The sequence below is a fragment of the Panthera tigris genome, chromosome A3 (genome assembly GCF_018350195.1).
Source record: "Panthera tigris isolate Pti1 chromosome A3, P.tigris_Pti1_mat1.1, whole genome shotgun sequence".
NCBI lineage: Eukaryota > Metazoa > Chordata > Mammalia > Carnivora > Felidae > Panthera > Panthera tigris.
In genome coordinates, this window is record NC_056662.1 from 111,055,545 (window position 1) to 111,079,544 (window position 24,000).

A 24,000-nucleotide genomic window follows, 5' to 3' on the forward strand; every position below is an offset into this window, starting at 1 on the left:
TTGTGTTTAAGGCTTACCCTAACTGAGGATCATCTTATCTGGATATCCTTAATTTATTTACATCTGCAAAGGTGCTTTTTTCCAAATTAAGTCAGATTTGTGTGTTCAAGGGGTTAGAACTTAGACATCTGTTTGAGAGACATTATTCAATCAATGACAGGAATTTTCAGGATCCTCTTAAGTTTGTCACTTAAGTGAGGTCTAGGATGCAACTAAAAGTTGGAAGAAGAAGGACTTGAGAATATGGATGTAATCTAAAACCCTCTTTACTTTTTAATACTTAAGCTCATTGTGTGCGTGTCCTACTGAGAACTGTTATCTTGTAATAGGTGTCTTAATTATTCTTTTGAGTGATAGGAACAGACTTCTTACAGAATTTGCACATAAAATAGTTCTTGATTGAAAAGAAACATCGATGCCTGAGGGTCTTTATCTTGGTTAATTAATTACATCCTCTCATTTCTCTTCCACTTAATGCTTTTCTTTCACTTAATGTCACTTCTGCATTGCCACCAGAGTACGGCATAAGAAACCATGCCAACATCTTATTGCTTAAAACAATAACCATTTATTAATAGTGTGCATGCATGTCGGCATGCCATTCGTTCCTCATCATTCAGAAAGTTCACATGGACATGGACCATTTGGTGATAGAGAACATGAATGAACAGAAACATGCAGGTGTTTTCACGAGCCTCTGCATCATTTATGTTAGCATCCTATTGGCCTAAACAAGGTACATGGCACAGCCCACTGTCAGAATAGGAGGACAAGGTCACATTGCAACTGGGGTGATTCATGTCATCAGGCTATCATGGTGCTTCTCTGTTTGGGTGGTGCCAAACAGTACGTGTACTGTGACGTCATCTTCAATAAAAAATGAATTTCTTAGTCACTGTCTTACCCCAAACTCAACTCAGGTCAGTATACATGACACTATCCATTCACACAGTACATTGCTTGCTTTCTCAGCTTTTTCTTCTCCCTTCTCCTTTAGAGAGCACTTCCATCTATTTGTAATTGAATATGTTATGATTTGATTATCTTCTTTTTAAATTTTTTTTTAACGGTTATTTATTTTTGAGACAGAGGGAGACAGAGCATGAACGGGGGAGGGGCAGGGAGAAAGGGAGACACAGAATCGGAAGCAGGCTCCCGGCTCTGAGCCATCAGCCCAGAGCCCAACGTGGGGCTCGAACTCATGGACTGAGAGATCGTGACCTGAGCTGAAGTCGGACACTTAACCGACTGAGCCACCCAGGCGCCCCATGATTTGACTATCTTGGGAAGCCAGGGAGAACTGTCTTCAAAACACTGTTATTATCAGAATACTTAAAAAGGAAGTTACTATGGTATTTAAAGTCAATATCACTTTTTCTACCCGTTCCTTCCTAGCGCTTGATCCAGCTGCGAACTTTCTAGTAAGAGTTGTTCTTTGCTTCAAACCATTCAGGAATTCACCTCTATTTCCACGGTGTTAAAAGGAGTCTTCTGGCAATTATTTAGGCAGATTTGTTAGAAGAGAATATGCTTTTTATCAAAAGGCTAACCCTTGCTGTTTTAATGAATGTTACTTCTTTGCACTTAATACTAGAAGGGGAGATTATTGTAAACAGAAGCTGTTTTCATCTGTATAAAATAATTTATAAACTCATGACTTCTCTGGAAACACTTTGAAACAGCAGTGCATCTGGCATGTGAAGATGATGAAGCGTTATTAAAATAAAAACTCTTGTCTTGCAGAACTTAATGGATGTGACTGACACAGCTAAAGTTTTAAAGCATGAATCTATTTTTATTTATAAATACATTGTTAAAACTAAGGGAAGGGCCAAAAATGCACAAAGCCAGCCAGAGACTCATTCAAATTCTATTTTAATGTTCAACAAACTGAGTGCAATTAGGCATTTTAAAAGTTAGTTTGTTTTTTCAAGTTTCATAGAAAATTAGCTAGCTTTTGGTTTTTCCCAAAGTACTAGTCATTATAACATCAAACCCTCACGTTCAAAGAAACACTGAAATGCAGAATAAAATCATTCATTGTGAATGCCAGCCATTTTTATTATAATGTCATTTTTATTTATTGATGAAATATTGCAGAGCATGACTAAATTTATGGCGCTAAGCTATGATGTACTTTTTGAGTCCAAGTTTTCATAGTGTCCATCTTTAGGAAGTTAGATTTTATCACAGCTTATAGAAAGCCAAGAGTCCTCTCTCTAGAAATAATAATACTGTGGGGCACCTGGGTGTCTCGTCTCATGCATTAAATGTCTGACTTCAGCTCAGGTCATGATCTCACAGTTTGTGGGTTTGAACCCTGCATCGGGCTCTGCTGACAGCTTAGAACCTAGATCCTGCTTCAGATTCTGTCTCTCTCTCTCTCTCTCTCTCTCTCTCTCTCTCTCTGCTCCTCCCACACTTGTGTGAGTGCTCTCTATCTCAAAAATAAATAAACATCTTAAAAATGAATAACAATAATAGTTGGGAGTCTCCTCTTGATTTGTCTGTTAGGGATTGTCATAGGATCTATGAAAACCCACTGGCAAAGCAAAACAAGCAAACAAAACCAAACAAAAACCTAAAAGTGAGTAGTTACTGGCCAAAGAAAATATTAGTTTGGTACAAAATTCTCAGAACTTGTCCCGGGATTCACAGGTCAGATAATGCCTGAACTGCCCCATCTGCTTCAGGATATGGCAGGCTCATTGATTCCAGTAGGCTGTAGAGGACTAATGAGTAGAACCACTTTGTCACTGAGTCTGGACCTTGTGGAAAGCCTCTTTTTCCCTCAGGCTCATTCAGAGCTGGGAGCCTTTTGGGACATTTGTAAATGCATCAGGAACATGTGTCCCAAATGTAGAATTTATTCCCAGTATGATGCAGAGAGTTCCAGCAAGTATTTTGCTTTCTTAATGTTGAAACATGCAACAAGGCCTTCATTATGGAAGGTATAACTCAGGACCACCACAGATGTTGTTAAATTAGCAAGATTCTAGAGTTTCATGGAAAGTTACCCACTCTGATATATGTGTGTTTACCAAAGGATCTAGCTCTTACTAGACCTCTCATAATGTTGAAGGTAGATTTGCCATTGGACCCCACAATTCAACTTTCAGATATGCCCAAGAAAAATAGTAATATAGGTCTGCACAAAGATTCGTGGGCACATGTCCATAGTAGCATTATTTATAATAGCAAAAATGTGAGAACAACTCGAATGGCCATGTGAATGAAATAAAAATGTAGTATGTCCACACAATAGAATATTATTGAGCAATAAAAAGGAATCAAGTATAGATACATGCTACAACATAGTTGAACCTTGAATATATTATGGTAAACGAAAGGAACCACACACAAAAGAACCATATATTGTGTGATTCCATTGCATGAAATGATCTGAAAAGGCAAAACTATAGAAATGGAAAGTGAAATAGTGGTTGCCTGGGGGGACTAGGGGTAGGAATAGGGGGTGACTGCAACGGTCATGCAGTTTATTTGTGAACTGACACAAATGATCTAAACATTTGATTGTGGTGTTGGCTACTCACTCTGAACATTAAAAATTGATCTATACATCTAAAATTAGTGAGTTTTATAGTGTTTAAGCTATACCTCAACTAATTGGTTTTAGAACACTCATCCTACAAAGTAGTTAAAAAAAATTTTTGAAGAGTGAAAACAATCTTTATTCTACAGTCGTATATAAGGGCGTCAGAATAGGAAGTCCCAACTCCCCAGTTTAGATGTTTTCACTGGGGTCTAGCCAGGATTGGTAAAATGTTTTCAGAAACCATTCTGTGTATTAAAATCAGGTGGAATTTAAATCAAGAAATTTTTATACTGGCAAACCCAGAGTGATAAGTCAGGGGCAAAATGAGAAGACTCCTAGAAATCCAGCTTTAATTCTCCTCTCATGGGACAAATGGAGATGTGGTTTACTGGAATCTTGAGCCCTGGGGTCAATGCCAGAGAAACCACCAACGGCAGAGATAGGCAGTTTCTTTGGTTTCTCTCTTTCATCGTCCTATTTTCCTCCAGTGCTTCCTATTGGCTTAACTTGAATGGAAACCAGTACATAGAGTCGATCATCTCCCTTGCTACACACAGAAGAGCAAAGAAAAGGTAGGAATAGATCTGAGGCAAACATACTAAAAACAGAACCATGGGACTTAAATTCAACATTTATGTTTAACTTAGCTTTTTACCCATGCCACTCTTCCTAATCCTGAGTTGTTCTCTAGGTTCTGCATGTTAATAGATACTTCGAACACTCTGCTCTAAGCCAATCTCAGACCTTGCCTTTCCCATCATGGCTTCAATCGGTGATTACATTCTCTTAGAGCATATGCTTTCTTCAGGGTTTTCTGTCATTCGAGTTACAAATAAAACTCACTTTGTTAGCTTTAAAACTATTGTACATTTAATTTTCCCAAGTCAATTATGACTACCATGAAGACCAGGCTTAAGTCAGAGATATTAATATCTAGAAGAATTAACAAATAAAATGTTGGGAAATTATGGGATTTTAAAAACGGTCATTATAAAATATATTACTTGTTTTCCAGAAAGTGTCAAGGCTGAAATTAAAGGGTGACCTTTAACAGTCTTTGGCAAATTAATATTTGTGGATTTATTGGTGCTTCAATTTGTTAATTTTATTGTGAAGATATGCCCCAGACTTGGCAAGTTTCATTTCCTATTGCGCTAATATTATAAGGGTGGAAAACACTGCCCAAAGATAACTAACGTGAAGTTTCTCTTTATCAGTGTATTCATTCTACACAATGAGCAAAGTTAATCAGGTGGCAAAAGAAGTTCTCTGAAGGATCCATAATGTAGAATAGTATGACCTGAATAGGGAGCCATTAGAAACAAGAGTGTAACTCAATATCCAGGGAGGAGTCATTGGAACAAATTCTTAAGAACCAATATATTGCTAATCTTTAGAAAGGAGAGTGATAATTACATTCACAAAGACATAGAAATTGACACATTAGATTTTACCCCTGGTTTGCTTGGTACAAAGCTCACTTGTCAACAGTGGTTCTGAAAGGCAAGACAGAGGCCTTAGTAGCTAGGCTACTCTATTTCCCTTGAGTAGTTACTTATGTCTCTGTCTTTTATAAAGTAGCCCAAATATTTCTGGAACTCATTATGTATCCTACCAGAACATAGTTTGTTGCGGTGGGTTCCATAAGTTTATTATCCATTGTTCAAAGCAGTATTTCCTCTACAAAGCAAAAAAACGTACTGTCTGAAAAGACTCTCAGTTGCCAGATTCAAAAGATTCCAGTGTCTTTTAGATTCCTTTGTCCTTGTTATAGGAGCTGTTTGTAAATCAAAATGATACATTACTCTTCTGCTTTCAGGTCTATTCTTATTTGTGTGGATGGGCCAGCTGGTAATTTGAGCAGCAGCCATCAGTTAAATAATGCAAAACATTAGGCTGAAGATAGAACGTTAGCCAAGTTTCAATGTACGTATTTACTGATTATTTATGAATATTTTAAAAGGTTGATAAATTCTGGCTTAGTTTTTCCAGGGTTTTATATATATATATATATATATATATATATATATATATATATATATATATATGTATATGTATATTTACACTGTATATGTATATATATATATATATATATATATATGTATGTATATTTACACTGTTAGTAATGTAAAATTTAGTGTTAGACTGGGAAACACAATGAAAAGGACCAGTTGTGAGAGGAAATCAAGCATTTATATGTAGCCAAGCAAAGAGCGGGAAAAACAGTCAAACCAATTAGTCCAGTTGGCTAATGGTCTTCTTAATGTGTGATCTGGACAGCTGCACTGTTAGCTTGGGGACATAAGCTAATACAGTTTGGACTGAACTTTCTCAATTACCCTGAGTAGTTCTAACATGCTACACTTGATTTACGATGACTGTGGCCTTAGTCTCTACCTAACTCTGGTTTTTTATCCAATTGTATATTGGTAATAACTTGCTAAGATTATGTCTCATAGTTAATACTATATCCTTGAATGCTATATTTGCCAATGGATCTACATACAAGGAGGGCTGAAACCTCTTTAAGGTATGTATCTATATATTTCAAGGGTGATCTGTGTAAGTTACTTTAGAAGAATTAAATGGCTTGGAAGAAATTATTCATTGAATTATTGAAATAAGTACTAATATTATTTTAGGTTTTAAAAATATTCAGTCTTATTATGTGATGTGAATAGAGTTATCTGCAATCACAGATGGAACTAGGGTCAAAATGAAATTCTACACCTCTGAGAACTTTGAATTCTTCTACTTGAGTTTTAATATTGAAGCTTCTCAAAATTAATCAGAATATATTAGAATATAATTATGTAGCAATCCTTTATCCAGAAAGTTCAAATGCAAATATTGCCTCTTTGCTGAGTATAGAGATTGGTTAGGTAAGAGAATTGCATTTTAACTGTAAGTACTATATTCTTACTCATTTATTCAAATTAGTGTAATTATTATCTAACTAATTAGCTGGAAACATGACTTACTCTATTATTCACTAAATGTGAAAATTCTTCCAGGTAAAAGAGAACTCTAAGGGAAAAAAATGATCTAGAGGCTCGATAAAAATACTGATCGAAAGCTGGTAATACCTACCATCACAGCAGTGGCAATTTCCTTAAGGAATAGTTTTAGTTAAGCAAAATGGCAAAAATGGAAATAGATGAACTGTACCATTGATTAGTTACTTAGAAGAAGGTTGTTTTGATGTAAGGAAGCAGAGATCAATGTATAGCATTCTATGTTGAGTTGATGTTTGAGAGATTATAGTTTATAAATTAAAATTATCAGGCAATTGGATTAAAGCTTTAAATAGTATTACTGTATATCAATAGCAATAAGGGTAAGAAATAAGAGTTCATAATATGAAGATGTCTATCAATCACTAGGTATTCACTAAACTGTTAGGCATTTTAACAGAAAAGAAAAAAACAGCCTTGTGTATTCTTCTGTACAAAACCATAGTTATTAATGATGTTGGAAAATTCTTTTAATTTATAATCAGTCCCAGTAAGTTTTATATTAAATCATATTACCAAATGTGGAAATAATTTCATATGAACACAAAAGCTATTATAACTTGTGAAAAACCAGTGAGCTTTGTATTAAGATCATCAGCCCGTTTTTTCATGATTTATCAAAAGGTACAAGATAATTATATATTATTAATATGTGAGGATGACGATTTTCTTCCCTTGGATCCAGATCTTTGCTTGATTTAAAAACTTAGAATGTGAATATATGGACTTAGGCATGTCAGAAAATATTTTGTAAGGCACATACATTATGCACTAAAATAGATATTTTCTGTTTTCTATGACTTAGGTAAGAATTTGGACATCTGAAAACTAACTCTCAAATAAGAAACATTTTTATACAGACTATGATAGAAGAACTTAAACAGTTGACACAAAATTAATTCCATAACAAAAGTTAGCATTAATATTAATAATTTTAAAGATATCTCAGACTCATGAATTAAAATGTATCAGATTAGTCGGCTGTGCATCACCAACAACAGAAATGTGAATGTGTGTGGGAGAAAGGAACATTTGAGAAGAAAGTGAAGCCATCCACAGATTTTATATTTATGTGGTGGGTATATTTATGTGATATATATATCCACACACCACATATATGTGTGTATATATATACACACACACATATGCATATACAGCCAAACATATATACATATATTAATGTGTGTGTATGTAATACAGTTGCATAATATAGTTTCATATAATATATAGACACCTATATAACTATAAAATAGTATAGTATACTAATATTACTATACTACAGACATAGTTCTATAACTATATACAGGTGTATATATTATACATAAATGATATATACAGGTGTATAACTGTATACACACTTCTACAATCAAACTCTAGAATATTTCCTTCACTCAGAAATTTCCATACTATGCTTCCAGGGCAACTAGGTGGCTCAGTTGGTTAAGCTCACTGTTAATTTCAGCTGAGGTCATGATCTCATGTTTGTGGGATCGAGTAGGATCGAGCCCTGTATTGGATTCTGCACTGACAGTGTGGAACTTGCTTGGGGTTCTCTCCCTCTCTCTCGGCCCCTTCCCTGCTCACGCATGCACTCACAGCACGTGCTTAATCTGTCTCTCTGAAAATAAACAAACATTAAAAACAAAGTTACCTATGCTTCTTTGTAGTCCCCCTTCCCTCACTTGTGAGCACTGGTGACTGCTGATCTCTTCTCCATTGTTATAGTTTCACCTTTCCCAGAATGTCATGTACCTTAAGTGTCCTATAGCACACAGACTTTTGAGTCTGCATTTTTTCACCCTGCACAATGCTTCGTTGATTCATGCATGTTGTTTCATGTGTCAGTAGCCCTTTCCTTTTGTTGTTGAGAATTATTCATTATAAGCACACACCACAGCTGTTTATTCATTAATCAGTCAATAGATATTTCTGCTGTTTCCGGGTTTTGGTAATTCTGAATAAAGTGATTACGAACAATTGCAGAAAAGCTTTCAGTGTCGAGGTAAGTTTTCCTTCATCTAGGAGAGGGATTGCTGGTTATGATGTTAATTGTATGCTAACTCTGTGAGAAACTGTTTTCCACAGTGGTTGTACCGGTTTGCATTCCCATCAGTCTTGTATGATTTTTCCAGTTACTTGGTATCCTCTGTAATTGCTCTGTAATGGTGCTTGTAATGTAAATTGTTGCTTATTAATTGCTCCGTAATGCTATCTCTTTGTGACTTTAATTTGAATTTCCCTTCATGACTAATGGTTTTGAGTAACTTTTTCTGTGGTTATTTGCCATCCATGCCTCTCCTTTGGGAACATAGCTGTACAAATGTTTTGCTTGTTTTAAAATTTGAGCTTTCTGTTCTTCCTACTTGAGATGTTCTGGGTAACATATCCTACAGGTATTTTAAAAATATTTATCCTGGTTTGTTTTCATTTTCTTAAGAGTTTCTTTTGAAGAGCAAAACTTTTCTCAGTACATGAAAAGCAGGAACCATAAAAGAAAATTGATAAGTTGAAGATACATTCCCAGTACAAAACTCTTTGCTTTTTCTTTTTGGTAAGTTCTTCAAACCAGGTAGTTCAAGTTGTCCAATTTTGTTCTTTTCAAAATTGTTCTGGCTATTGCAGATCTATTATTTTCTCATATAAGTTTTAGAATTAGCGTATTTCTAAAACAAAATTAAAAATCAAATATTGCTTGGGATCATGTTGTCTGTAAGCACCAATTGTTGGCAGAATTGGCATCTTAATAGTATTGTACAAGTCCATGAACAAGTTCTGTGTTAGAAAATTCAAAAGAAGGAAAAAAGTACTATATTCCCATACTTCTGCTTATCATGTTTCATCTTCATTCTTTTTATGTCTTTTTCTTATTGTTTCCTTTGTCTTCAAGAGAACTATTTTTAAACATCCTTTCAGAGTAGGTCTACAGGTTGATAATTCGCTTAGTTTTCCTTCAATTAAGAATGTTTTAGTTTCCCTTCTTTCCTGGAGTATGTTTTCTCAGGATATAGACTTCTGAGTTGACAGCTTTTGTTTTTTAGTTTCTTGTTGTTGTTGTTTGTTTTTTTCTCCCTCCTCTCAGCGTTTGAAGTGTTGTACTACTTCCTTAGGGCCCTCGTGGCTGCTGAGTGGAAATCTACTGACATTCAAAAATGTTTTCAGCTCTTGGTCAGGTATTACTTCTCTCTCACTACTTTCAAGATTTCTTTATTTCTCTTTAGGTTTCAGAAGTTTGAGTATATGTCTTGATGTAGATATCTTTGAAGTTATTCTAAGGTTTTACTCAGCTTTTAAAATCTGTTTATTTTCTCTTTTACCATATTTGGGATGTTGTCCTCCATTGTTTCGTTCAGTACTTTTGCAGCCCCACCTTCTTTCTCCTTTCCTTATGGGATTCCCATGACATGAATGTTACATTTTTGCTTATGGTTCTACTTGCCCTTGAGGCTCTGTGTTTTGGTTTTGGTTTTTTGCTTCTTGTTCTGATTGAGTAATTTAGACTTTTTAATTATTTGGCTCATGGATTCTTTTTTTGTCCCCTCCATTCTGCTATTGAGGCTGTCCATTGAAATTTTGATTCAGTAGTTGTGTATTTCAGTTCTAAGATATTCATTACAATATTTTTGTGTGCTGTTTGCTGGAGTAAAGTTGTTATTCTCTAAAATACATTGAAAATTTTCCTGCCCCTTTCCTGTTACTTTCACTAGAAAAATTGTTTGTTTGTTTTCAATGCCCGTTGATGTTTCACATTGTCAGTGTTTTCAGCTGTAACTCTGGAATGCCTCGGGTGAAAAGATAACTTAGGGAGCTCACTTGTGTTCTATTACCATCCTTTGTGTCCTGAGGCCACTAACCGAAGTACCTTCTTTTTTCCACCTTGCATAGTTTTACTGTTGTTTTATGTATAACGTTTAGAATTTTCACTTCTGCTTAGTATGTCAACTTTGTCCTCCTAGAAGCAGTAATCCTTAGGGATTATTTTAAACCAGTTTAATTATGTCTGTTTTTAATATTGGAATATTGTTTCTCTTTCATAAATATATGAACAAATAAAAATGTGTGTGTGTGGGTGTGTGTGTGTGTGTGTGTGTATATATATATTCCATATACTCCATATATATGTATAGACTAATTGCCAGGCCTAATATTTATGTTGTTGATATCAAGACACTTGCAAACTGAGTTTTCAGTGTTGGCTTTACCATGTTGTCTTGGTTTTTTGATGGATGGGTCTTTAAATATGCTCCTATTTTGGACCAAGATCTAAACACTGCTCAGTGTCGATCTAGATAATCATGGAGTTATTTGAGTTTCAAATGTCCCAGCTTCCTATCTTCCCACATATTACTTTGATATGATGCTCTATGACTTATCTATTAATCATCCATTGCTGGAACCATCAGTTTTTATCCTCCTGGACTGATGTTCTGTTTTCCAATGACCACAGAGCCTATCACTATAACTAGAGTATATATCCATCATATTGGCTTTGATTTTGCTTTCTTCAATTTTAGATGTAAAAATAAGAAAAATTATTTGAATAACTTGCGTAACATCAGCTAAAATTACTGAGTAAAAATACAGTTAACCACATAATAGCAGCTAATTTTTTCCCTAATTTTGGAGTTAGTGATATAAAAAACAATCTGCCTATTATAAATCGCGAATTAGCAAACATTAGAGTATGGACTGTCAGGCCAAAACTCCAACCGTTCACCATTTTAGAGATAAGAAAATTAAAGCCCACAAAGGATAAAAAACAACAACAACAACAACAAATATGGCTAATGTTAAATTCAGTCTGAAATTCAGGCCTTCAGATTCTCAGACTGTTTAGTAATGGTTTTGTTTTGGTTTGGCTTACTTTAGGAAATGATTATTTTAAGAAATCAACCCATCAACCGAAACTAGAGCTTGTCAATTCATATTATAAGATTATTAATGAGAGGCTTTTAAACTTTGTCTTTCTGTTATAACTACACAGGTGATGACCACTTCCAAAAATTACTTCCAGTCATCCAGAGACACCTTTCATTTAGTAAGATCCAACCTGCTCCCTCACAAATGGCTTTGTTGACAGCATTCCCTGCCAGATGTAATTTGACCCAAGGTCAACGTGTGTCTGTGCTTTTCTGTAAAGCACCTCTCCTCCCAACCTGAGGGTGATTTTTCCTCCTCTAGCTCAATGCAAAGACTGTTTAGCTCTTCTCCTATCATTTATTTTCTCCTACAGGCAATCTCATTGGAACTCATTTTCATTCATCTTCATTTTACCTACTTACCTACAATTGGACAACCTCTGGGATTTTATTAGCTACTCATAATATTAGTGGTGATACAATAATAATGTCCTATTTTTTTCCTGTCATGAGGTATAACAATAATGGTTGAAATAGTTCTTACTTTGCTGGAAATAGTAGTTTGGACAGCTGGGTTTCTGCTTCGCAAGCTTTCCTTTTGGTTTGGGAGTTGAAGCCAAATTTCTTTCAAGTTCTTTTTGTTAACCCACCTAATAATAACCCAACTTCATTAATGTAATTTTTCTTCCCTTGTGTGATATGCATCTGTTTGCAGCACTTTTCAGACCACTATAAAGAATGTTTTTGTAAGAAACAGTGCTTCCACTAAAATATATTTAAATATGCTTATTTTAGGAAAATATTCAACTACTCTATATGGTAATTGGGTAAAGTACATTTCAGTTACAATGGTTACTATAGAGGGCACTTTTCAAATGAGTATTTTAAGTACCTTCCCTAATGGCTTGACTGACTCAACTTCAGTTTCTGAAAATGATGTGTGAACACACACATGCAGATTCCCATCTGTAGATATATAAAATTGCAGTTAAATAAAAGTAACATTTTGAAGTTGTTAGCTAAATACAAATTGGAGTAAAGATGTATCCTAAGAAGGCAAGTTATAAATTTATGTGAAAGCAAACAAACCAGAAAGCAAATGAAGTCAAATAGTTAAGCAATTTTGAAAAATAATGATAGAAGGATCACTCTGTCACTATCAAAATTTATGTAACTACAGGAAGTAAGATTGTGCATAATTGGTGGAAAGACCCATAGATAAGGAACAGAATAGAGAACCCAGAAATAGACCTATACAAATATGCCCAATTGATGTTTGACAAAGATGCAAAAGCAATGTAAATGGAGGGTGGCTAGTCTTTTCAGTAAGTGGTGCTGAAACAAACGGACATTAATAGCCAAAAAAGTAAACCTTGACCATGACCCCAGGCAATACATAATATTTACTTCAAAATGGAACATAGATTTAAAAGTAAAATGTAAAACTATGGATTTTTAGTAAGAAACCAAAGGAAATGATCTTCGGGTCCTAACTTCATGAAGAGATCTTGCCATGGTGCTAAAAGCATGAGATGTAAAAGGAAAATTTTACCAATTAGGCTTTCTCAAAGCTAGAAACTTCTGTGCAAAAAATTTGAAGAAGATGAAAAGATAAACTGTAAGCTAGAAGAAAGTTTTTGGTGACCACAGTTCTGACAGAGAACTTATTCTAGAGCATGTAAGAATGCTCAAAATTCAACAGTAAGAAAAAATGAATATTCCAAGTATAAAGTGGATGAAAGATACAGACATTTGACTGAATAGATATACAGATATCAAGTAAGCATGTAAAAAGATTGAATGTCACTAGCTTACAGGGAAATGCAAATTAAGACCACAATGAGATTCACGGCATACCTATCAAAAGGGTAAAGATAAAAAATAGTGATATTACCAAATGCCAACAAGGATGCAAAGAAATTGGAACACTTTTATATTACTGGTTGGAATGTAAAATGGTACAGACTTTCTGGAAAAGAGTTTGACGCTTTGATAAAATGCTAATCCTATATTTACCATATGACCCAGCATTTACCCTGGGCATTTATTCCAGAGAAATAAAACTTTATGTTCACACAAAAATCTCTACATAACTTTTCCCGGAAGGTTTATTAGTAATAGGTAAAAATTGGACGCAACTGAAATGTTTTACAGTAGGGGAAGAATTAAACCACCTCTGATATATCCATACCATAGAATAGTACTCAACAATAAAGAAGAATGAACTCTTGATAAAAGTAACAATATCAATCTCAAGGATATTATGGTGAGTGACAAAAGGTTATATAACATATGATTCAATTTATATAAAATTCTTGAAATGGCAAAATAAGTACTGAGAACAAATTCTTAGTTGCTTGGGCTTAGGAATAGTGAAAAGGTGTGGGGGGGGGGTGGTTCTGTGACTATAAACAGGTAACATTAGGGAGATAAAATCTGTATCTTGATTGTGATGCTTACATAATTCTACCTACATGACAAATTGTACCAGTTGATTTTCCAGTTTTTGGCATTGTGATATAGTTAGATAAGATGTAATAATTGCTAGAAACAAGGTGAAAGGTGCATGTGTTATCCTTCCTATCTGTGCTATCCTTGTAACTTCTTGTGAATCTAAAATTATTTCAAATTCTAATAGAAAAGATTTAAAATTTAACTGATCAAATCCAGTAGTATTCTTAAAAATACATCATAAATAAATGGAGTTTATTTTCAGGTATGTATCAAATACCTGCCTTGGCTCAATAACACCCTTTTGGAGCCCTTTGTTCCCCAATATTTAAGAGACTGATTTGTCTCTTGGCCTGTAGCACTGTTGAATCTGGTGATTCTTTCCGGGTTTCTTAAGACTGCATCAAATGATTTTGCATAACATTTACTCATTCCTCTTTCCAGTTCACTTTTCCATTAACAAAATATATTGGCAAGTTACTTTAAAAAGGGAATCGTGGGAGAAAAATTTAAGGGGGTGTAGCATGTGAAGAAATGTTTTATTCTGCCCTAATGATTAATTCAACATTTTGTGGTAAAATAGTCTTCATGAATCCTATTTATCTTCTAAAACTGGAAGGCGTTACTCTGTTATCTTCTAATGCTTAGAATTGCCAGTGGAACATCCGAACTTCCTCTCATTCCTATTCTTTTTTTTTTTTTTTTTATAACACCTAGGTCTTTTCTTTTTCTCTGGAAGTATTTCAGTCCTTCTCTTTATTATTTGTATTATCGAATATCACTTACGCTATACTTTTTTTTTTCTAATTCTTACATTTCAGCATCCAATAGACTATCTATTTATTATTTAATTGTTATATCTTACCCTCTGTGATTTTGTTCCATTTTAGCTGCATGTTTGACCATTATGTACTACTCATGACATTGCTTCTGTCGTTGAATGTTGAGAGAAGTCTCTCACCTCATGTATTATTAACCTTTCCCTTCATCTAGTCAGTATTTTAATTTCCCTATTATATTTTTACATTGCTTACAAGAACTATTGCCTGAATTTTCTTTCTTTAGAAAATTCTTATTTTCTAGAGACTTAAAATCTAATTTCAACTTGGATATCCTTGAAGATAGTGGTTAATTTAAAAAAAATTAAGCTTATTAATTTTTAAGAGAGAAAAAAACATAAGTGGGGGAGGGGCAGAGGGAGAGGGAGACATAGAATCCAAAGCAGGCTACCAGTATGAGCTGTCAGCACAGAGACTGACGCAGGGCTGAAACCCACTAACCTTGAGATCATGACCTGAGCCTAAGTCGGATGCTTAACCGACTGAGCCACCAAGGCACCCCAAAGATAATGGTTAGATTGTTGTTACCGAAGTTACATTCTTTTACCAGAAATAGGTGTTTTTTAACCAGGAGACATTTACATCCTTTTTTTAATCTCAGACATTCTCTGCAATAAAGCTTTTTTCAAAGAACTGGTTAATTATTAAAAACTCATTCGTAGTTTAGACTGAAGCAGAGTGACTTGTCTGAGATATCTCTGTGTAGATGTAGTTTGTTTTACAGCAAGGATCTGGTTGTTAGACTTTTAGAATTCAAATTGCCAAGAAAAGAGGGGTTTTCTTTGAGGTAACAGTATATTATTTTCTTGGGTTGCTGTAATAAATTACCACTGATGTGACTTCCAGCTTGACAAGGCTTTCCCATCTGTTACTGTGTCTTCTCTTTTTATAAAAAACACTTCCTGGATTTGGGGCCCACCCAGAAAATCCAGGATAACCTCATCGCAAGATAATTAATCTAATTAAATCTGCGAAGGTCCTTTTTCCGAACAAGGAGGAATTCAGATTCTGAGTAGACCTATCTTTTGGGGGTCACCCTTCAATCTACAAACAATATACACTCATATTTTCAAGACCATTGAATTAGGTTAAGATAGTTAAGTTTGCTATTTTCCTTTTAATTTGTTTTAATATTTATTGAGAGAGAAACAGAGAGAGAGACTTGAGTGGAAGTCAGAGGCTCAACTGACTGAGCCACCCAGACACCCAAGTTTTCTATTTTTCTAGGAGAAAAATTCACTTTTTGATATGAGCTTTGGGGATAACACTCTTGTTATCATGATTTAAGCATGAGGAGTAGATACACAGTTCATATAGACACTTCAGTTTACCGCCTCAGCCTCTCCTCTCTTGATTGCACTTTCCATCCTTGCTACTGAAGTTCCTCATGCATTCGCCATGCAGGTCACTATTGTCGTCTGTGTGCCCTGCTCTAGTACATTTCATACCTGGAGCTTCCTTCCACATGGTCACCCATTTGTGACCATGGTCACCCATTCCTCCATTTTCACCCTTTTCTCCGGAAAATGCTGAAAATTGGAGGTTTATATCTTTCTCATTTTCTTGTTGAAGGATTAAACGTTAAAGAAAAATAGAAACTATTGTTTATACGGAACCTCGGGAAAGAGGGATAAAAGTGCTTTTCTCTTTAGACACATCCACACTCTAAGTCTCAGTGTCTTCTGCTACAAAATACAAATTAAAAATCACACTTCATATTAATGTTTGAGGATGAAATTCTATAGTGCATATGGAAGACTGTCCATATGTTAGGAAGTGTTCAATAAATTTTAGCTGTTTTAGAAAATGAGTTTTTATCCAGATACTTAGAGAATTAGTAAATCAGTTGAAAATTGATTAAATATGTTCACTAAGACCTCATAATAAATCATTATTTCACTTCATTAAAAATGTAAATATTAATTGTTAGAGACCATTTTGTTCTACTCATTTGCTACTAGCACATTAACTAAGATGCAAGGTTTTCTGTTGTTAATTCTAACACAGTGTAGCACAACTTCCTGGAACTTGCCAATTTAGCATTTGTCACTTCCCATCCCCTCAACTTTGAAGGGCATATATATTAATACATGAGTATAATTTGTGTAGTTCTTCTTTTTAAATTTTTCATGAATTAATCAGTTCAAAGGGAAAGTATTTGTGCAGATCATACCACTTGATACTTAAAAATTCATAACTACAAGCTGGCTTTGGAAAGACAGCCATAATTTAGTGTTATGCTTGAATAAATTACATAGCAGTCAAGAAATGTTGTTTATCATTTTAAAAATTAGGCAATTTCATTCCCCCTCAGGTAAAAAAAAAAATTGATTTTCTGTTTACTGTAGTTAATTAAAGGGTAAAGTTATAATCTCCTTACTCTTTCCTAGACAAGAACTTACATTCAATCTGAATCTATAGAAGTGATTCCAGAGCAATAAGAGTGATTACTCTCCCTTATTAACCAATAGATTTTGAAATAAAAGGTTGATAGATGAGAATGCATTTTGTTTTATTCTATTTTGATAATGGTAAAACATTTCATGGCACACAGTAGGCACTCAATATATATGGTTGTGATAATCTTACTATTTACCATCAACCTTCTGTCAAACTGATTGTAGGAAATTTGTGTCCCACATAAAGTCATAAAACTAAGACACTCTGTATATGTATATATAGATATATTTCAAAGCTAAAACTATATTACATTATTTATCTTTGAAATGAGGGTAGTAGATAATTTTCTCTCAATATTTCTGTTTTCCAAGAAGCTATTTATTGAGTACATATTAAGTAAGGTAGTACCTAGTAAAAGGTAGTACCCAAAAGTAAAAGGGCACCTGGGTGGCTCAGTTGGTTAAGTGTCTGACTTCCAGCTCAGAGCATAGTCTCAGGGTTCGTGAAGTTGAGTGCCCATCCTTCCACCCCACCCCTGCCCCAAGCACTGTTCTGACAGCAAGGAGACTGTTTCAAATTGTCTTCCTCTCTCTGCACCTTCCCTGCTTGCTCTCTCTCAAAAATAAATAAATAAATTTTGAATATTTAAGATAAATGTTTATAAATATTAAAAATAAAAATAAAATTTTTAAATATTTACAAATAAAAGAGTAAAAGTCATATTTCATCTATTGAAAGAGACTGATGTTTCATTAGTGAAATAAGGACTTAGTAAAAACCCAAGTACCCAACAATTTGGTTAAATGGTATAAAGTAATCCCATTAAATGAATTATGTTCACTATGAAAGTATATCTTAAATATACTTAGTATCATGGGATGTATTTATGGTTGATTCAGTTCCAAGTGTGGGTTACCAAAAACTGTGTAGTACATTGACAATTTTGGCACAGGGAATAGCAAAACACAATGCACTGAAATGTTAGCAGTTGTTACCTTTTGTGGGAAGCATTTTTATTTTAAAGTATTTTTCTGCATTCCATTGTTTGTGTAATTCACATTACTTTTAAAATAAAGTAAAATTAGAAAATAGTATTCAAACAGATTGAATTGCTAGATTTGATTGCTAAATGAGTAAAGTTAGGTTAGTTTTATTAAATTGTTAAGTATAATAACATCAGTGGAGTGCCTGGGTGGCTCAGGTGGTTAAGCATGAGACTTGGGCTCAGGTCATGATCAGGTTTGTGAGTCCGAGCCCTGCATCAGGCTCTGCTAACAGCTCAGAGCCTGGAGCCTGCTTCACATACTGTCTCCCTCTTTCTCTGCCCCTCCCTGGCTCACACTCTGTCTCTAAAAAATGAATAAACCTTAAAAAAAATTAAAGAGTAACGTCCATTAGCATTAATTTGGAAACAAATCATGTTTTATCCTGAGTGTTGTGTATTGCTAAGCACACTTCTATGTATTTGAATACGTCACTGTCGTATGTGTACAATGACGTGGTTGCTTTCGTGCGAACATCTTGATGTGGAAACACACTGGTAAAAAATAAAGTCATTCCTGCTGAACTTTCATAAGTTTTTAATTATAAAGGAATACGTGAAACCGACACTACATCCACGATTACCACCTAAATCACTGATCCCCATAGGTACATGTTGTTGATAAGTAGAGCTCAGAAATAGAATGTATTAGACATGGGCTATATATCAGAAAAGACATAGGATCAATCATTTGTATATTTCATATAGACACTTCCGTTTACCACCTCACATTCTCTTCTCAATTATGCTCTTGGCTGTACCTGCCATCCTCGAGATTGAAGTTCCTCATGTATTCCACTGTGCAGCTCAGTGTTCTGCCATGTAGATCAGTTGAAAAAGCACTACTTTGATAGACAAAATAATTTGCATTTTACTCCTCCAATATAAAATTCCTTGATGTAATAACAGTGACTAGACTTCTTGAAATCACCAGAAAAAAAAAGAAAAAGTACAAAATATATGAAGCAACAGTCTTCAAATTGTGAAAGACGGATTTTGCATTTATATCTTCAAGAGATGATCAGTAAACAAGAACCTACAAAAGCCATGATTTTCTCACTGAAGGTATATAGCTGTGACACAGGAAGTGCGATCACAAGCAGAATGTGATGATCTTGCTAAATCAGAGAAGTGAGGAACAGAATCCATGAGTCTCTGGTAGATGGCAGTTGCTAGACAGAGTTCCCAAAATATAGGGGAAAGACTCAAAATGTGAATAAGTGATCTCTTCAATGTTTACTGAATACTTAGTGTAGGATAAGCCACCATGAGTAAGGCACAGAAGACTAGGGATCATTTGAATTCTCACCAACCAAAATATATAATCCTTGTCGCACAATTAAGGCATTGACTGCCTACTCCAGAAGGGGCCTTAATGCTCTGACTAAACCATTTATAGAGTAAATGCTATAATAAATTTCCTCTTTAGAACAAGTTCTGAATGAATCAAACTGAATCAAAAGTAACTTAATTGTCAACCAGAACATAGTGCAATTCATTAAGGTAAGAAAAGTAAGACTCTTAACAATGTAAATCTAAAATCACTAAAATTACACTTAACAATGTAAATCTGAAATCACCCATAACAGAAGAAAAATCCCTCAATAGAAATTGCTACAGAATTGAGCAAGATGAAACAAGGAGGCTAGAAGAACTATTTTAACTATAGTTAAAATTTAAAGGGGAAAAGAACATAGTGATGTGATAATGAGGTGATCTATAATGAAGCAAATTAATTGTGTAGTGTTGAAAAGTACAATATCTGAACTGGAAATTAACAGGATAGAAATGACGGAAGTTTAGATATACTAATGACACCAGTATTCATTATAACCAAATCTCTGAAAAAGAAAAGGGGAAAAATCTTACAAGTATTTAGGAGAAAATATATATTTTATAAGAAGGAATGCAGACTTCTCATTAAAGAATACAAGCCAGAAAAAATTCGAGAAACATTTTTATTGCTTATTTTTAGAGACAGAATCTTAAGCAGGCTCCACCCTCAGCACGGAGGCTGATGAGGGGCTTGATCCCACAACCCTGGGATCATGACCTGAGTCCATCAAAAGTTAGATGCTCCACTGACTGAGCCACACAGGCACCCCTAGAGAAACATTTTTAAAACACTTAAGTAAACAATTTAATATTATGTGAAAATGTCTTCTTTTTTAAAAAATGCAGGGAGCCTGGCTGGCTCAGTTGGTGGTATGTGTGACTCTTGATCTCGGAGTTGTGGTTTCCAGTCCCATAATGGATGTAGATTTTACTTAAATTTTTTTTAATTATATATTTTTTTTAATTTTATTTTTTTATTTTTTAAAATTTACCTGTAAATTAGTATATAACGCAAAAATGATTTCAGGAGTAGATTCCTTAATGCCCCCTACCATTTAGCCCATCTCCCCTCCCACAACCCTTCCAGTAACCCTCTGTTTGTTCCCCATATTTAAGAGTCTCTTCTGCTTTGTCCCCCTCCCTGTTTTTATATTTTTGTTTCCCTTCCCTTATGTTCATCTGTTTTTGTCTCTTAAAGTCCTCATAGGAGTGAAGTCATATGATTTTTGTCTTTCTCTGACTAATTTCACTTAGCATGATACCCTCCAGTTCCACGTAGTTGCAAAAATTTTTTTAAACTTCAAAAATGCAGTAAAAATTCAGAAAAACAAAAGCGAAAAATATTAAAGGAGGTTCTTCAAGCAGATAGGAATAATAGATGGGAACTTGGAGCTTTATGAAAAAATGGAGAATAAAGGAAACAATAAGACTTTTTCATAAAATTCTACTTAAAATAGAATTGAATAAAACAAAGCCACAGTACATTAATGGTATGTTTAACATACAGATAAGTTCGTTACACGACAAGAGTAGTTTAAAGGATGGAAAGGGACAGAGGAAGTATGTTACAAGTTAGGCCAATATGAGTGGTGTGACGGAAATAGCGTTTCAGTGAAGACGCGTATTACAAACCTGGGAGCAAGTCCTGTAAAACAGTGATGACGTAGAGCTGATAATAAGATAAAATGGGATGATTATGTTAAAAATCCTTAATCCTAAGGAAGGCAGAACAGGATGGGGGGAGGTAAAAACAAATTCAGTTAAAGGATTGGACAGATAAGATGCATACAGGCATACCTCATTTTATTGTACTTGGAGGATACTGCATTTTGCACGATGGAAAGTGTGTGGCAGCCTTGTGTCCAACAAGTCTATTGCGCATTTGCCGGCATTTGTTCCCTTGGTGTCTCTGTCACGTTTTGGTGATCACGACATAGTTCGTGCTTTCTCATTTGTTGTGATCTGTGGTCAGTGATCTTTGATGTTAGGATTGTAATCGTTTTGGAGCACCGCAAACCCCACCCATATAGTACAGAAGACTTAATAAATGCTGTATGTATTCTGACTGCTCCACCAATGTGCTGTTCACCTCTCTCCCTCCGCTCTTGCTTCCCGAGACCCAGAGGCACAGCCATATTGAAATAAAGCCAGTTAATAATCCTACAATGCCCTTTACAGGTTCATGTGAAAGGAAGAGTCTTATCTCTCTTTAAATAAAAGCTAGAAATGCTTAAAGTTAGTAAGGAAGGAATGTCAAAAGCCAAGACCAAAAGCTAGACCTCCTGCACCATGCAGTTAGCTACATTGTGAATGCAAAGGAAAACTTTTTGAAGGAAATGAAAAAGTGCTACTCTAGTCAACACACAAATAAGAAAGAAAACAGCCTTATTGTTGATAAGGAGAAAGTTGAGCGGTCTGGATATAAAATGAAACCAGCCACAGCCTTCTCTCATGCCAAATGCTAATCCAGAGCAAGACCCTAACTATCTTCAATTAAATGAAGGCCGAGAGTGGTGAGGAAGCTGCAAAAGAAAAATTTGAAGCTAGGAAAGGTTGCGATTCATGAGGTTTAAGGAAAGAAGTTGTCGATGTGACCTAGGAGTCCAAGATAAATCAACAAGTTATCCATGAGATCTAGCTAAGCTAATTCATGAAGGTGGCTACACAAAACAATAGATTATCAATGTAGATGAAACAGTCTTACTTTGGAAGCACATGCCATCTAGGACTTTGATAGCTCGAGAGGAGCATTTAATTCCTGGCTTCAGGGGACCGGCTGACTCTTTTGTTGGGAGCTAATGCAGCTGGCAACTTCAAGTTGAAGCCAATGTTCGTTTACTATGCCAAAAATTCTAGGACCCTAAGAATTATGCCAAATCTACTTTCTGCTTTAGAAATGGAGCAACAGAGCCTGGATAACAGCATATCTGTTTACAACATGGTTTACTGAATAATTTAAGCCCACTCTTGTTTAAAACCGCTCGAGACCTATTGATCAGAAAAGATTCCTTTCAAAATATCCCTCTTGTAACAATGCACCTGGGCACCCAAGAGCTCTGATGGAGCCAGACGAGATACATGTTTTCGTGCCTGCTAACCTAACATCCATTCTGCAGCCCATGGATCAAGGAGTAATGTCAACTTTCCAGTCTTATTATTTATGGAATATATTTTGTAGTCTAGCTCTCATAGACTATAATTCCTCTGTTGGATCTAGCCACAGTAAACTGAAAACCTTCTGAGAAAGATTCATCATTCTAGATGCCATTAAGAGAGGATTCATGATATATGGAAAGAGGTAAAAATATCAACATTAACAGGAATTTGGAAGACACTGATCCCACCCTTCATGGGTGACATTGAGGGGTTCAAGACTTGAGGGGAAGAAGTTGCTGCAGATGTGGAAATAACAAAAGAACTAGAATTAGAAGTAGAGCCTGAAGACGGGATGGAATTGCTGAAATCTCATAAAACTTTAATGGGTGAAAAGTTGCTTCTTAAGGATGACCAAAAAAAAAAAAAATCTTGAAATAGAATCTACTGCTGGTGAAGATGCTGTAAAGACCATTAAAATAACAACAAAGGATTTAGAATATGACATAAATTTAGTTGATAAAGCACCAGTAGAGTTTGAGAGGATTGACTCCAATTTCAAAAGAAGTTTTATCGTGGGTAAAATGCTATCAAACAGCATTGCACACTACAGAGAAATTGTTCATGAAAGTTTTAGTATCTGGGGAATATCGGCCTAATAAAAACTAGTAAAAGTGTTACCTCTTCTGTTTCCTGGAATATTTTATGTGAAACTAGTATTATTTCCTTCTTTAATATTTGTAAAATTCACTGATGAACTAAACTGGTCTGTACATATAAATTTATAAATATATATGTATAAATATATATATAAATATGTAAACATATAAATAATATATATAAATAAATATAACTTATGTGTATAATATAAATGTGTGTATATATATATCATATATATTAAAGTTAACTAATTCTCTTTGAGCTTTGGAAGTTTACACCTTTCAAGGATTTGCAAATTTCATCTAAGTTGTCTAGTTTGTTGACATAAAGTTATTCATAATTTTTTTTGTTATCCTTTTAATGTCTGTGGGATCTGGCATCATGTCCTTTCACTCCTGATATTGGTAACTGTGACTTCAGTCTTATTTAAAATTTTTTTTTAATGTTTTCTTTATTTTTGAGACAGAGAGAGACAGAGCATGAACAGGGGAGGGTCAGAGACAGGGAGACACAGAATCTGAAACAGGCTCCAGGCTCTGAGCTGTCAGCATAGAGCCCGACATGGGGCTCGAACTCACGGACCGAGAGATCATGACCTGAGCCGAAGTCGGACGCTTAACCGACTGAGCCACCCAGGCGCCCCTAGTCTTATTTTAATTATATCAGATCATAATGTATTCTGGTCAGTGTGTCTCTACATTGCAAAAAGTGAGTATTCTGCTCTTATTGAGTGGGGAGTACTTCACTGATGTCA